The sequence below is a fragment of the Marmota marmota genome, unplaced genomic scaffold (genome assembly GCF_001458135.2).
Source record: "Marmota marmota marmota unplaced genomic scaffold, marMar, whole genome shotgun sequence".
NCBI classification, from domain to species: Eukaryota; Metazoa; Chordata; class Mammalia; order Rodentia; family Sciuridae; genus Marmota; species Marmota marmota.
In genome coordinates this window covers 19,083,630-19,099,333 of record NW_025999853.1, presented here as the reverse complement: position 1 = coordinate 19,099,333, position 15,704 = coordinate 19,083,630, and positions in this window count along the sequence as shown.

Genomic DNA, 15,704 nt, shown 5'->3' with positions numbered 1-15,704 from the left:
TTCCACATTCTTGTACTACTCAAATATTTTTTTCATATAATTTTAATATTCATTAAAAATTATTCCTATTTTGAGAACTCTGAGGATATATTTGAGGGTTCATCTTTCATTAGCCACTATACTCAATATTAAAAGAGATGTTGCATTTAAATAATTGCTTAAGATAACAATAATAAATACATTTCATGTTAGCATAAATGATATTTTTGTAAAAATATCTAATTTTTTTTAAAAAGCCTAGTGAAGAGTGGAATATATAAGAATTTTCTAATATATTTGCAAATCTACTGTATGTATGGATCAATAGAAGTGAGTCAGATTCTTATATCTACTTTCTTATTCAATTTGTTGTGATGTTACATTGTCTGATGCATATGAAGAAAATCTCACCTTATAAAAATATTTAATTGGGAAAACAAATATATGAATAATTTTTTAGGCAATTAAAAATACTCTTCCTCAATCAGGCATCTAAACTCAAAATGAGGTAGTTTTTTAAAGGTTATTTAAAATATGGAACCTAAATCATACTGATGATTAAATCAAATCAAGTCACATCCACTCTGATTTCTAAAATCTTAATTTTTGCTTGAAAGCTCAGGTTTTGTCAAATATTGTCTGCTATTTTCTTTGAAGTCAAAGATGCACTTTGATTTCTGAGAATATTTTTATCAAATACCTTAATCTGATAAATTGTAGGTTGTATGCCAGTCACATTTTTAATTTAAAAATGATGTCTCATAAAACAAATATTGCTAGTTCTTGCAGAGTTACCCATAGATATTTTCAAGTAAGGAGAATTTTTTTGCAGATGTGTCATTAGCTGTCTACACATTTTGGATATACCTTTACTTTGATGAATTCACTTTGATGAATATCATTGGTAAGTGGCTGACTGATTTCTTGTATTGACTTTGCATCCGCAGTGCAATCCTAGTCTCTTCCATTTTTGTAAATACTTCCCAATGGCTTTTTCATTTCTAGTTTGAAATTTTTTTTCCAGAACATTGCTTCTGACTCTCAACATCTCTAATTTTCAGATAAATGTTTATAGATATTTGTTTCATAATGAAAAAGTGTAATTGGATTTGAATGTGATCACACTGATTTTGGAGAAGCTGACATCTTTATAATATTAGGTTTCAATACCCAAAGAGAGAGTGTCTTAGTATTTCTGTATGTGTGTTTGTGTATGTGTGTGTGTTTATCTGAATATGAGTAATAAATTTACATTTGAAAATTCCACATTATGAGATTCATGGGAGAGTATAGATCCTCCGAGTATCAGAGAATTTAAAATCTCTTCTGTCTTTTCTTCAGATGCAGTTTATTCCAGATTACCTTGGTTTCAATCAATGAATGGAGGTAATCTAGAAAACATAATTCTATAAGGAATGCCAATAGAGTTTTCAATTTCCTTGTATAAGATAAGCAGGAAAGAATCAAACTTCCCTTTATTCTAAAAGAAAGCAGGTAAATCACAAGACATACACGTTTATCATTTTTTTTCCTTGAGTAAAAAGTTCAAGCCTAGAAATTTCTCTAAGAAGGATCTACAGCTCTCGTAACAGATAAACTCCACTCTGAAGCACATCCTGCAGATGGCATGGTTTATATAAGCCTATTATTATATATATAATGATTGCACATAGCCCACGATATAATTTAAGTGAAATAGGAAGACATGCACTGTATCATTTCAAATATGAAAATTAAAAAACAAAACACATAAAGTGGATACTACATTTACTAAAAATAGAAAGTAATAACATCCCTTCTTCTGTGTATTCCCTTCTTCTGTGCCCCAATAATCAGTGTGTGTAAGTGTCTTTAGTGAATACATTGTAGTAAATACATTGAAAGCATGCCATGATTTATGTACTCTTTGATCTTGGGCAATTTATTTAGCTTCAATGTGTTCATCTATAAAATGGGTATTATCATAGTGTCATATTAATGAAATCATGAGCATAGTAATAAAAAATTAACTTTGTAAGCTTAAAGGAGTCAATGCAGGTAAATTATTAGAAGAATTCTTGCACAGTGGGAGCATTCAGCATCAGTTGCTATTATTGTGACAGAGGTCCTCCGCTTTCAGCATGATTGAGGAGGGACAGGGAAGGCAGTGCATAGCACACAAACAGCAAGCTCTCTGAGATGTGATCTTTGTTTCTTTCTCTTCTGTTGTCTGCTATGCAACTCTCTCTTTCTATATATGTATAAAAAATACTTCTCATTTTCCATATTTGCAAACTAGGGTTAATTACCTCTCTCATGGAAATGTTTAATAGCAAATGAGGTGATACTTCAAAGTACTTAAGAAATTGATGGTGTTTAGTAATTTATTTTTGTAAGACAAAACATAAAATAGGCTAATATTTCTATTAATAACTTATATTAAGATATCTTAAAAGGTGCAAAGCCAAATAAAATGATAAATTTATTATAAGTGTTAAAAAATAAAATAAGAAAGAAACAATGAAAAGAGACTACTGACAGTTTCTAACCTCCAGTATTTTGACTCACATTTTTTTTTCATATTCCGATGATGTGAATGTGATATGCATCCAGGGAACCATAATTCTCAGTAAGTCACACAGTGAGGGTACATAATTAATTCTGTGTTTTGTGTTGCTAAACTATCATGTTTCAGTGTCTTCATTTGTTTTCTGTTGCCATAATGAAATATCTGATGCTTATTACTTTATAAAGAAGTTTATTGAGCTCACAGTGTTGGAGGTTGAAAACCCAAGATTTGTCAGCCCTATATTTAGGGTCTGGTTAAGGCCCTCTTGGCTAGATCACACCATGTGGAAAAGTAGACATGTGAGTAAGGGGCCAAGAACATGGGGAGGCTTTCCTTCACACTAAAGTACTTTCTTGAAAACAGGGTCATATGTATTCATGTATCCTTTCTCAGGACAGAGACCCCAGTGATCTAATAACCTTCTCTAGGGTTTCATCTCTCTCAACATTGTCACAACAGGGGCCAAGCTTTGTGCATGAATGCTTTATACGTTAAGTGTATCAGATACGTTCCCCCCCACAGTAGAGCCGGGGATTGAAACCAGGGCCTCACATATCCTAGCCAAGTGCTATACCACTGAATAGCACTCCAACTCCCTACCTGCATTTTAGATATTTATGATATTTTGATATTCTCAAAATTTATGATATTTTCAATTTATGGTAGATTTATTGGGATATTTCCCATCATATGTTGCTTAGCATCTGTACAAGTTTGGCAAAGCTGAAAAGGCCTATTTCTTGGCAAACTTGTATTTAAACTAAATAGGAAAAAGGGAGGTAGTAGGGGAAAGAAGGATTGAGGAAAAGGCTTCCGGATTTTTGAAGAAGGCTCTGATGGTAAAACCTCTTTGGTTGAATGGCATGAGCATATGGCAGTACATGGAATGATGACCAGCTCATGTAGTGGTCACATTGGAACATTATGCACTCTGAACATTTATTTAAGTGTTTTGAAATGACAGTGACTTCTTATATCATGACAAAAAGAGGCAAGAAGTCCAGTTGGTGCACAACAGCATTAGTACAGGTAAGAATTGACAACAGTGGCTTGAATCAGAGAAGTGACATTGGAGATGGACCATATGCAATGGCAGTATAATCAAGGAAAATGAATTAACTGCATAAAATTATCCCTTTCACCTCTGTATTTAGGGTCAAGTAAAGAACTTAAAAGATCCTTTGCTCAGAAAAAATATATATATAATAAAAAATTAACAGTGCTATTCCCCCAATTGCAATTTGGATTATAATCAATTCAAAGCAATGAAATAAGTTTAAGATACTCTTTAAAATGCTCAGTTGCCTCTTGGATTAACTCCATCGTGTATTTATCAGTCCATATATGAATATAAAACCACTTGGCCAACATTGTACTAGAATACAACCCTTGACCTCGAGAATTACAAAGTCTAGGTGAAAAAGACACAAATAAATCTTCAGCTATGGTCCTATGTGGCAACTTCTTCCACAGGAAGAAAAATATGATATGCTGAGACTGGAGAGAAGCAGTATCAACCTCACCCAGGGGTTTTGGAAAAAGGTACCCAAGAAGGGAAGATCAAGAAAAGCTTCAAAGTGAAAGATGAGGGGGAATTAGCCAAGAGAGAAGTCCAGCCAATTCCAGGAAGAGGAAAAGCTTAACACCCACATGAATGAGAGAGCCAATACTTTGGGGGCTTGACTGATTACCTTAACTGGATTCATGAATAGAAGTTCTGTAGCAATACTCAAAGTTAGAAATAAATCCTTTTTTTCACCAGATTAACTATGATGACTCAGAATAGTTTAAATCTGTGGATAAATAATGCATACATTTAAAAATATTTTAACCCTCTATTTATAAATGAACACTTTCTTAGGAGTTTAATAGGATATCCTGATAAAATGTAAAGTTTTGAAGATTTAAATAATTCAAGCATGGTTTTTTTTTTTTTTTTAGTACCAAAGTCATGTAGGATGTTTGGAAAATGACATAATATTGACTCATTATAAAATACTTTCCACTAAAAACAATTCAACTTGTAAGAGCAAATGGCAAAAGTACTTATTATTTTAGTGTTAAAAGTTTTGGTCTTGAAATTTAAAACATACCTGCCATTCCAAATATCCTTCCTCTATTATATTTGCAAGGAAATTATTGAGCTTTAAGATTAATTAGTTAATATACTTTTAGATGAAACACATTTTCAGGGTTATATGGTTTACTCTAAGTTTCAGAAGGGAGTTTCAGAAAATAGCTCTGAGGTTTTGAAAAACAAGTCATAGTTAACTTATTCTGAAACCACAAAGATGTTTAAATGTCAATTATTTCAATATGGGAAACCATAGAATGTTTCTAAATTTCCCTTCTGCAAAATATATATTTTTGTATACTCATCCAACCCAGGCAAAATTTCTTCCTTTGCACAACAATGGAATTACCTTGATGTCAATAAAAGTTTTTCCAAAGTTTCCAAGGAGAAAATTGGGTGAATACATTATGCTAATCTTGGCAATGATTTGTTTATTTAAATATTTCCTTATTTTTTAAAAAAGAGTCATGTTGTTTTGGTTTCTCTAGTTAGGGTTGGCAGTATGTCAAATTTTGAAATAGGGAGTCTTTTTTAAAGTTGGCTGTTGATTGAAATCCTTCAAGTAACTTTAGAAAATATAGATTCCCAAGAGAGATTTCCCCTGAAGATCCTGATTGAATATGCATGGCTGAGGAATCTACATTTTTAACAAGCTTTCAAAGTAAATAGGACAATCAGGGGAGTAGGGAAAGTTATACTTTACCCATGCCTCTATTTTTTCATCTCTGCGAAGTGGCAGAAGAACTCACCATCCTAAGTCTGAAGGTGTTAAGTTAGCAAGTCATTAATAGCTCCCTAGTTTCCACTGTTGAAATAATCTCTTAGGGACCTTGGATTTTAAATCCCTGATTTCTTTTAGTTTCCTACACTAATCAAGGTGTTCTTTTATAAATTCTGTGACTTTCCTGTTCTTTTCTAGAAATATTGTCTCTACCTAATATATTTGTATAAAATATTTTAAATACACTGAGGAAATTCAAATTTAATAAAACTGAAGCTGTGCACAGGGGTTACAGAGATAAGTTCAGCATAGCCTGTGTCATTTTACCTAATTGCTCACAAAAAAATGCAAATTTAAAGAATGATATTAAAAGATCTAGCTGGTCTTTAATATTATTTGAAGGTGGTTGAGTTATTTGTTTGATGTTGACTGAAAATTAGCATACCATATTCAGATGTATGAAAAATTGGCATTTTTTCACTTTTTATATTTTCTTCCTTTCATCAACACTGGATGGTAGGAAGTTTGAAATTAGTAACTGGCATTTTGTTTATTTCTATTTAAACGGATACTTTCAATTTGTTAAAATGACTTTAACCTTCTCAGGTTTAATAATCTCACCATTGTCTTCTTTAGATGGAATTTAGATGTGAGGAAGCTAGTGAATCCTCCCACTGGCAGTGAAATGGGCGAAGGAGTGGCCTTAGGGAGCTGCATAATAGTTTTCTTTTGTTCCTCTGGATGTCTTCACTGAGTGATTTATGCAGCTAGAACTTGTGGCTCATGAACTTGTCGTCAGTCATGGGTCTTAGGTCATTGATGTACCTGTCAATGACTCCTGATCAAATTTTTGCTAGGTCACTGATTCTGCAATTATAGAACCAAGGATAGAGTACCTGGAGTATAGTAAGGGAAAGGGGCAAGAAACCCAGGCAAATTCGTAGTTTAGTTTCTTATTACTCCTATAATAAAAATTACCACAAATTTGTGGACTTACAAAACAACACATATATTTAAAAATATATTATGTTTTAGCCCTGGAACCCTGAATTTTAAAGTTAGTTTCAGGGAGTTAAAATCAAGGTGTCAGCAGGATTGCACTCCTTCCTATGTCCTGAGATAGAACCCATTTATCTGTTCAGGTCTGGAGACAGCCCACCTTCCTTAACACTTACAACCACCATCTTCAAAGACAGCCATGGTAATATGATTTAGATATGTGTCCCCCAATAGCTCTTGTGTAAGACAATGCAAGAACATTTAGAGGTGAAATGAATGGGTTATGAGAACCTTACAATCAGTGAATGATCCCCTGCGAGAGATTAATTTATTGGTAATTATAGGCAGGTAGGGTGTGGCTACAGGTAGCTGGGGGCATGGCTTTGGGGTATATATTTTTTACTTCTGAGCAAAGCTATCTTTCTCTGTTTCCTGGTGCCATGTTTCCAGCTGCTTTCCTCAGCCGCACTCTTCCGCCATGATGTTCAGCCTCACCTCCAGCCCCAAGGAATGGAGCCAGTTGTTCATGGATTGAGACCTCTAAAACTCTGAGTCCAAAAATAAACTTTTCCTCCTCTAAGTTTGTTCTTGTCAGATGTTTTGTTCACAGCAGTGAAAAAGCTGAATGTCACAAGGGCAATGGGCTTCCCTTCCATCCTGTCACTCTGGCACTCACTTGACTTCTTCCATTTTTTAAAGACTCTGGGATTCCATTGGACCCACCCAGATAACACAGGAAAAACTTCCTCTCTTAAGGAAGTGACTGCCAAGTTCAATTCCATCAGCTGCCTTAATTCTTCATTGCCATATGAGGTAACATGCTCACAAGTTTTGGGAATTAAAATATGGATGTCTCTGAAAATCCATTATTCTGTCTATGCTAGTTTCCAAAACATTTTTGTGCAATCATAGATCCACCAAAATAAACTCTACAAAGGTGTTTAATTAGAAGAAACTCTGCTTCTAGGACCTTGACTTCTCATATATTTGATAACTTTTAAAAAATCATTTGTAGCCATATCAGATAGTATCTTCTACCTCACACTTCAATATTAGAAAATGTGGATTTTTATGCTGATATTTTATGTTAAAATCCTGTTTAAAAAAGGTGAATTGAGATGTGATCTTTAGTAGAATAATTCAGCTGTTAACATCTCCACATTGTTAATTTAATACGTATTCCTTTGTAAGCCAGGGAAAATAAAATTGTAATGGATTTATTCTGGGTCTGGTTCATGTCCTTTCGGGGAAAAGACTTTGGAATAACTTAAGAAGTACACTGGGAAATTTCTTGTGGGTCTGTGGATTGCTGTTCTCAGAAGTGATGCTGCACAGTAGACACAGCATCCAAAGAGGGAGGCAAGAGTGCCCATTACTCTGGATTTATTTGTGATCGCCTTGATCATGACTCAGGGTGAAATCTTGAAATGAATCATCATCTCATGTTTTCACCTTGGAAAAAAAGAAAAAAGACAAGTATCTAATATTGAGAACATTACTTTGTATTTGTAGACTGTGACACTAAAAGCTCTGGATTTAATCTGGGCTATCTAAACACACTTCCTCGTCTAAGCAGAGTTCCATAAGTAGCTTATTTTAATCCTTTATTCCTTAAAAGAGTCTTTCATGTTAGTGAAAGAGAGCCAGAGAAACTCACCCACTTCCTGTTTTCACCAAAGATAATAATAATAATTAACATTTTCTCAGTGATTTATAATATAGAGAGCCCTTTCACGTGCATTATTTCACTGGATTCTTATGAAAACCTCACAAAATAAAATGGAAAGATGTAGCAAATCAAACCTCAGAAACAGGACTTCTGCCTCCAAATTCCATGATTTTTTGGTTCTATCATGCTTAAGTTGATAGTTTTTCCTCTTATGTGTCTCCTTGCCTTTGAGTACTGGTCATCTTGGGTACTTTCTCCACCACACCCAACTCCATTCAGATTCTTCTACCATACTTAGTATGTACAAGCCCTGGAGTGTCTCAGCATGCTGGCTACCTATCTCAGTTACTCTACTGTTTCTGACATAGTATCAATCACTGATTCTCCTATTATTTAGATTTCTGCCTATTTTTATTGTACATGTATGTGTGCACTTGTGTCTGTTATCAGAATGCACCATACCTACCTGCTTCAATGTAATTGTGTGCAGGGTGAGACCTCCAACATCAGTCATAATATTCTTTCCCAGGGTAGAAGTTCAAATACTCCTTGAGTGAACAAACACATTCATCCATGAAGACCATGGATGAATGTTGTCATGGATCAAAATATTCTATGCACCAAAAGGCTCTGAAATTTATTAGGAATCCCTTACAATCATTTAAAGAATTAAACCATAACGGAGGCATTCAGTAATGATGCAGGGTCTTTGAAGAATTTGGGAGTAAGAATTCCCCCACACTTTTCAAGCTGTATCATATAAGTATTTATATTGTAGCCTTTTGCATCACAGTATCCTTGAAACTTATACTTCTTCACCAGTTTGTATTTAAAAAAAAAAAAACAGTCATGCTCTAATTCTCAAAGATTTAAGAGGTTCTCTTTGCCAATGTAATATACATCATTAACAGGAAAGTTACATGCAAATGGTAAGAAGACAGGACTAGAATACAGGTGGCAATGTTAGTTTTTTACTAATTTTCTGTTTGGTTTTGATTTTTCCAGGGTGGTCATTTAACTTCTTTGATTTTTTTGATCTTTATCATTTTAATGAAGTAAAAAAAGTTTAACCAGGTAAAGCACAATAGCAAAAATAGTTGCAAGGGTAGAAAATGCCTGTTGAAATATGGTAGTGTTTTGGACCTATGGAAATAACAAAATTGAATATATGTATTTTATTTTATAATAATGTACATTTAAGAAACATTTTTATTACCATTATGTAACAAAATATTAATTTATTTCATCTGATAATTTCAATATCTAGATATCAAAATATTAAACAGCTTATCATTAGGGCCATATTTAATACTGCATAGTAGCAACATTAAACAATTTTAAATGAGTAATAAGAGCACAGATAAGTGACTAAATAGATTATTTACATAATGAAATATGAGTTGTTAAAAATTGTTCCTGTATTATGTAATGAAGTAGAAATATTTCTATTCAAGGAATATAAATCATTAAATATGCAATATAAAATTTTAATAATTTATATTTGCATTTTATAACAACATGCTTAGATAGGACTACTCACCTAACAATGGAGCAAAATGAAAGTAACATTTTTGAAGTAAATATTTTCTTGAACTTTAGGTTTAGCATCATAATTTTATACAAACTTGATGCCAGTCTAATAGGTATATCAACAGGATATTTTTAAAGGCAGATGCACGATAAACTTCATGACCCCTTTTTGTGATAATGATTTCATTATCTCATCTTATTTCTATATTCCTATGCCAATAAGAAATAAAGTGAAAAATTCACCCATGAAACTAATTGGGACAATCTGGATGAACTTTCAAAAGCCTTATTTTGTTTTCATCCTTTGACAGCTATGATAATTTTATGAAATAAAATTACATGTTCTGATACCAATTTGGGAAAATATAAAGTAAAAAATATAAAGTAAATTGTATATTCTATAAATGCCACCACATTTTCTATTGTGTGATAAATATTATGATGTAAGTCATCAATCACTTTTCCCCTTGTTTTTATACCTATGTCTATGTTTTAAAGGAAATAATCTAGTAACTCAGAATTCATTACCTCATCTCGAAAAAATACTATTTTTAAATAGACCTATAGTCCAATGACCAAAGAAAGCTTTTCAGACATGAAGTCTAGGGTAAACACAAGCAAACCTCAGACAAGACCTGGTCTAGTTTGCAAAATGGAATCATTGAGGTGGCTGTTTTTAAACTTCATTAACTCTCATTTTCCATTTGACCAGAAATGCCACAGTTCCTGAGGGCTGTTCCCTGTGGTATCTGCCTAAGTCACCAACCCTCACACAACTTGGGAGTTGCCAGAGTGGCTTTCCTTCATGTTGCTGGCTTAAAACAATGTGGTACTTGACCACAAGTGCAGTTTTCTACGGAACCAAACCCGAGAATTTCATTTCGTTTTCTAATTTGGTCCATCTGTTGAAATGGAGGGGTGCATGGATACATGGATAGATGGATTCTCTTTCTCTCCCCCTTCCTTCCTTTTCCCAGTCTTTCCTTACCTTTCCCTCCTCCCTCCCTCCCCTCTATTTCCCTCTTTCCTTTAATCACTCTTTGGACTCTGGTAGCAACATGGAAGTAATCTTGATGAAAGGACAAATTTTCATTACCAAAAGTGCTAACCAAGTGCTAACCGCACACAGACTCCATGGTGCAAGTATGTGTGGATATTTACAGGAAGTCAAGACCACGCTAAATGTACTGGTACTGTAACCTTGAACTTGCTCCTCCTCAAGTATCCAGATCCCTCCCTCCATTTCCTCTCTTGGAACCCAAGTGATAAAATGTTCCTTTAACCCCACTTTAGCCCCCATCACTCCAAAATAAGGGAAAGGAGCTAAATAAAAGCAGATGGTTTGCACGGTTTTTAATAATAATTCCAAATCTTCTGAATAATTATGACGGTGAGTATGGTGTTTTATCAAATAGTTTCCTTTGTTCAATCATTCATTTACTTTATCATTCACTCATTTAAAAAAGTAACAAATTTGGAATGCCCAGTGGTGTGTCTAGAATCACTCTATGTTGTGGGAATGCAACTAACAAGACAGAAAGTGTCTCTGCTTTCAAGGAGCTTATGCGTTTGGGAGAAGAAAGTTAATAAATCGGTAAGTAGGTAATATGATCTCCAAAACTAATAATTGCTATGAGAAATAAAATATAATAGGCTAAAGGATTGGAAAGTGACAAGTATCTATGTTGTTTTATAAATGGCTGCCAGGGAAAAGACAGGTGTCCCTGACAGAGAAAGCAGTTAGTACAAATGTCCTGAGGAATGTCAAGCTTGGCATGGTAGGAGGATGACTTAAGTGCAGACTTTTGGACACAGAAATGATCCCCTACAGCCACAGCATTTACATTGTCTAAATATCATGGAAAGCCCTTGAGTGTTGGTTCATAGCATGGAGTGATATGATCCATTTTTATAAAAGAACTGAGGCTGCTGAGTGGATAAATGGGGTTGTAAGAGGGGTGTGGAAAAGTCATTGGTGAGAGACCATGGTGTTGGATCGGGTGGTAGAGGCAGAGATGTATCATAAAGACACACGATGAGGATATGTTCTGGGTGTTATGTCAATAGCATTAACTGAGGGATTATCAAAAATGCTTCCTAGATTTTGGATGAATGAATAAATGGTGTGCATTATATAGATAAGTGGGAACTTATGCTCATTTCTACAACTCCAAAACAATTAAAATCTTACTATAATCTCTTATGCAAACAAAGCTAATAATGTTAACAGTGATTAGAAGAAAATAGAGTTTAAAACCAGGTATATTCATTAGTTTTTAAAAATGCATAAGAAAAGATAAATCCATTCCTTCTGTTTAACATTCAGGAGGCTTATTAGCAATATTATTATTCCATTCCTTGGTGATTGTCAAAAGATGTGTTCCCCTCATATTGATATTTATTCCTTCTTTCAGTTAGTTAACAAGTATTTAATGATTGTCTACTGTAATCCAGGTCCTGGGAAAAATACCATAAAGAAGCACATAGATATTGTCAAAAGTTTTTTTTCTATTAAATATCATCTATTTTTTTCCATGTTCTTTTGAACTTAAGTGCTGTGGAGAAGATGAAACAGTTGTAATTATTTTTCTTTCATACAAAGTCTCCTAATGTTATTTTTTTCCACATGATACTTGTGTGGAAAAAGTATTACTTTTAAATAATAAATGTTACTTATTATTAATTTAATAATAAAAATTATTAAACAATATTAAATAGTTTAATAAGCATAATTTATTATTTTAATAATTATTATCATTAAAATAATGTTTTTTTAAAAAATTACTTTCATGTTTGACCTTCAAGTACTTTACCGGGTTTTATTATTATTTTTTTTTTGCTTTTTCTTTGGCTTGTGTTCAGGTTGCAGATTCAAAATTTCAACTCAAAGAATGTTTCCGCCATTTTGCCTTTGATTGATGTGTTCTGCACTTTTTGGAATACTTCCTTTCTAAAGAACACCAATTAGCCATAGCATGGATTCCTCTTCACTTTTATTTGTCATCTCATTGAATTAATCATCTCTTGCTTTTTTACTTTTGGTTGCCTTAGTAGTTAACCAAAAACAAACAAACAAAAAATCAAAAAACAAAAAAACATCGCTAATTTGAATTTCTCTTCTCATATTCATTTTCATTTAAACAACCTTGTTTCCTTCTTTTTCACTATTTCATACACTACATATTCAATACTAATTTAAAGTAGAAGGCAAGACTTTCAAAATTTATGCACCCTGAAAAATTCTTTTTAACACAATGCTTTCTTTTCACAATTTCAGTCTTTATTTTCTGTTACAGATTTTTTTTTTCTATACAAAGGTTATTGCTGTTTTTGAAATGTTATCTCATCTCTATGTGAGTTCTGTCCAGGTTGGAATTTTGCCCATTAACAAAATTTTGACATTCTTTTTGGCTTTCTTTCAGCTTTTAAAGAACAATTGTTTTAGATATTAAGGAGGAGAACAAAGTAGTGTGCAATGTTTGGGGGGTTTTTGTAATATTTTCTTGAATATGCATGTGCTGACAAATGAGGAAGTTTTTGTCCTGGCCAACACAGTAAAAGGGATGTTTAAGAAATAGCTCCATAGTACACAATTTTTGTGTCTTCTAGGAAATATAAAAACAAGAAGTTTATAGAAGTTGTTCTAGGATGAATTGCCTTCCTATATCCAATTTGACATCATTGCATATGGAATACTATCTTCTATCCAATTTTATATGTACTTTTGGAAACTTTGATCCTAAAGTTAGTACCAAAAATGTTAACTGGAAACAAAGGAGGAAATTTTAAAATTTTGCTATCCCACAAGTTGATTTTAGCTAAATTAGTTATTTTTAGCCACATTAATTTAAATTAATTAACTTAGTTTTGGTTTCCTCACTTTAACAAAAGAACAATATTTTCGTAGTAAGATAATTCAGTGGGAAGTATGGATGAAAGACTGTTACATTCTTTCCATGTCTCTTCCCAATTGCAAGAAAATTCTGTTCCATGGCCTCTCCAGTCCTTTTCTGTGTCTGAGATGTTTAGGGGAATACGCTGGGGACAACGGCAGGGCATTCATCAATAATTAACTTACTATCCTGCTGAAAACAGATCTCTTCTGGGAAGGATCCTCCCACAAATTAATACTACCTCTTTCATATTGTATATATAGCTGCACTTCATCTGGGAGTTTGCCTTCTCATTAGGGATTTCTTTTTGTAGCCTTCCTCTGGCAAAAGTAGATGTCCTGATTAAAACTCATCAATATAATGTGAGGCAAACTGAGGAATGTCTTTTGGAGGCTTAGGAGTATATGAGATGGGGTCTTCTTATTTTGTAACTCTCATCTGCCAGTGGAATTCAAAGAAAGTCAAGACTCTTAGGAAAGTAGAGCCAAAAGTTAGAAAAATTCTGGATCCCTGCCTTATTACAAGAAACCTGTGTATCAACCAGGAATATCTATATTGAAATGTTGTATGACCAAGGAATTTGCTTTTATTAGGTTCAATTAAAGGAAGAAACCTTCCTTTTTTCCCCCTAAAGCAGCCATTATCATCTTAACTAAAACTTGTATATGTTTGGTGTCTCATTTAGAAGGTGGAGAAGGTCAGATCTAATGTTACCAACTTTACAGTGGCTCTCAGAAATATCTCAGAACAGGATGCAATGAGAAGTTCACTGCCCTTCAATTGTCCAACCATTTTGAGTTGCCATTTCTTTAATGAACACACACACACACACACACACACACAAAATGGATTGAATACCTCATCCTACATGACTGCTAGAATTTTATGAAATCCCCTCACTGTGTGTATCTAAGAATCCATATGGAAGGGAATTTTAAGGACTACTTCCATTTGTGTTGTTTCTACCTGAACTTCTTCACAAGCTCTCTTTGATCTTTTGGTAAAAATTTTTCAATACTAGTTGAAGAATTAAGTCTACCTTATACATGAGATGGATTATTAAGTCTGCAAAGTACAGAGAATGTTTAGATTTAGTACAAAAGATATCATAACATGTGTGTTAGAGTCCATTATCATAAGAAATATCTTAGATAAGTCAACATAAGAAGAGGAAAGGTTTACTTTGGCTCACAGATTTGGAGATTTTGGCTAATAGGTTTGGAAGCCCATTGCTTTGGGTCTGTATTAGCACAGTAAATTCTGGCTTGAGTACACAATGGCAGAGGAAACTAATTCAACTCATGGCTGGGTGTATAAAGGGAATAAAAGGAAGAAGCAGGGTACCACGATCTCCTTCAAGATCATGCATGCAATGACTGGAAAACCTTCCTGCTACAGTGCAGGCCTTCATGCATGGTTCCCCTGATATACTTAGACAACCATCACATTCTCCTTCAGCTATTAAACATGACCAGCATAAGCCATACTATCTCATGGCACTATTGACATTTCCAGCAAAATCCATTTAAAATACTTATTTATTGTCTTTTTCTTAGCCTAATTACAATGGTAGTCATGAAGTAGCAATGAGATTCCACATGTGAATATATTAATAAACCATGTAGAATGCAGGGTAGCAATGGTAGTAGTATTGTTATTATTGATGCTGAAAAACCAAGCGAACAGATATTTTCAAAAGCCAGAACCAGACCAGCTCCATCCATATTGTCTCAAAGGACAGGATTTCATTCTTTTTATGGCTGAATAGTATTCCATTGCATATATGTCAACAAATAGAATTTGAGATCATAAATAGTATAAGCCAGGCATAGAAAGGCAAGTACCATATGATTTCACTCAAAGGTGGGTTATAAAATGGTTACTGACACAGAAATTGGAAGAATGGTGGTTATCAGAGGCTGGGGCTAGCAGATGGAAGAATGATGGTGAGAGGCTGATGGATGAGCATTAAGTTATAGGTAGACCGGAGAAAAAGTTCTGGTGTGCTATTGCACAACAAGTGTCTATAGATAACAATGATGTACTAAATATTTGAAAAAGCTGAAAGAATTAATTTTGAATGTTTTTACCATAAGGAAGCACTATTTGAGGAAACAGACATGATTTACCTGATAAACTTTGCAAAATGGATTCATGTACCAAACTGCACATTAGTCCATTAATATGTACAGTTTTCATGTTTCCGTGTAGTAGCTAAATATATATATTAAAATGGACCAAATGTTAAGGGATATTTGCAGCCTACAAAAATACTGTTTTTTGCATTTGTA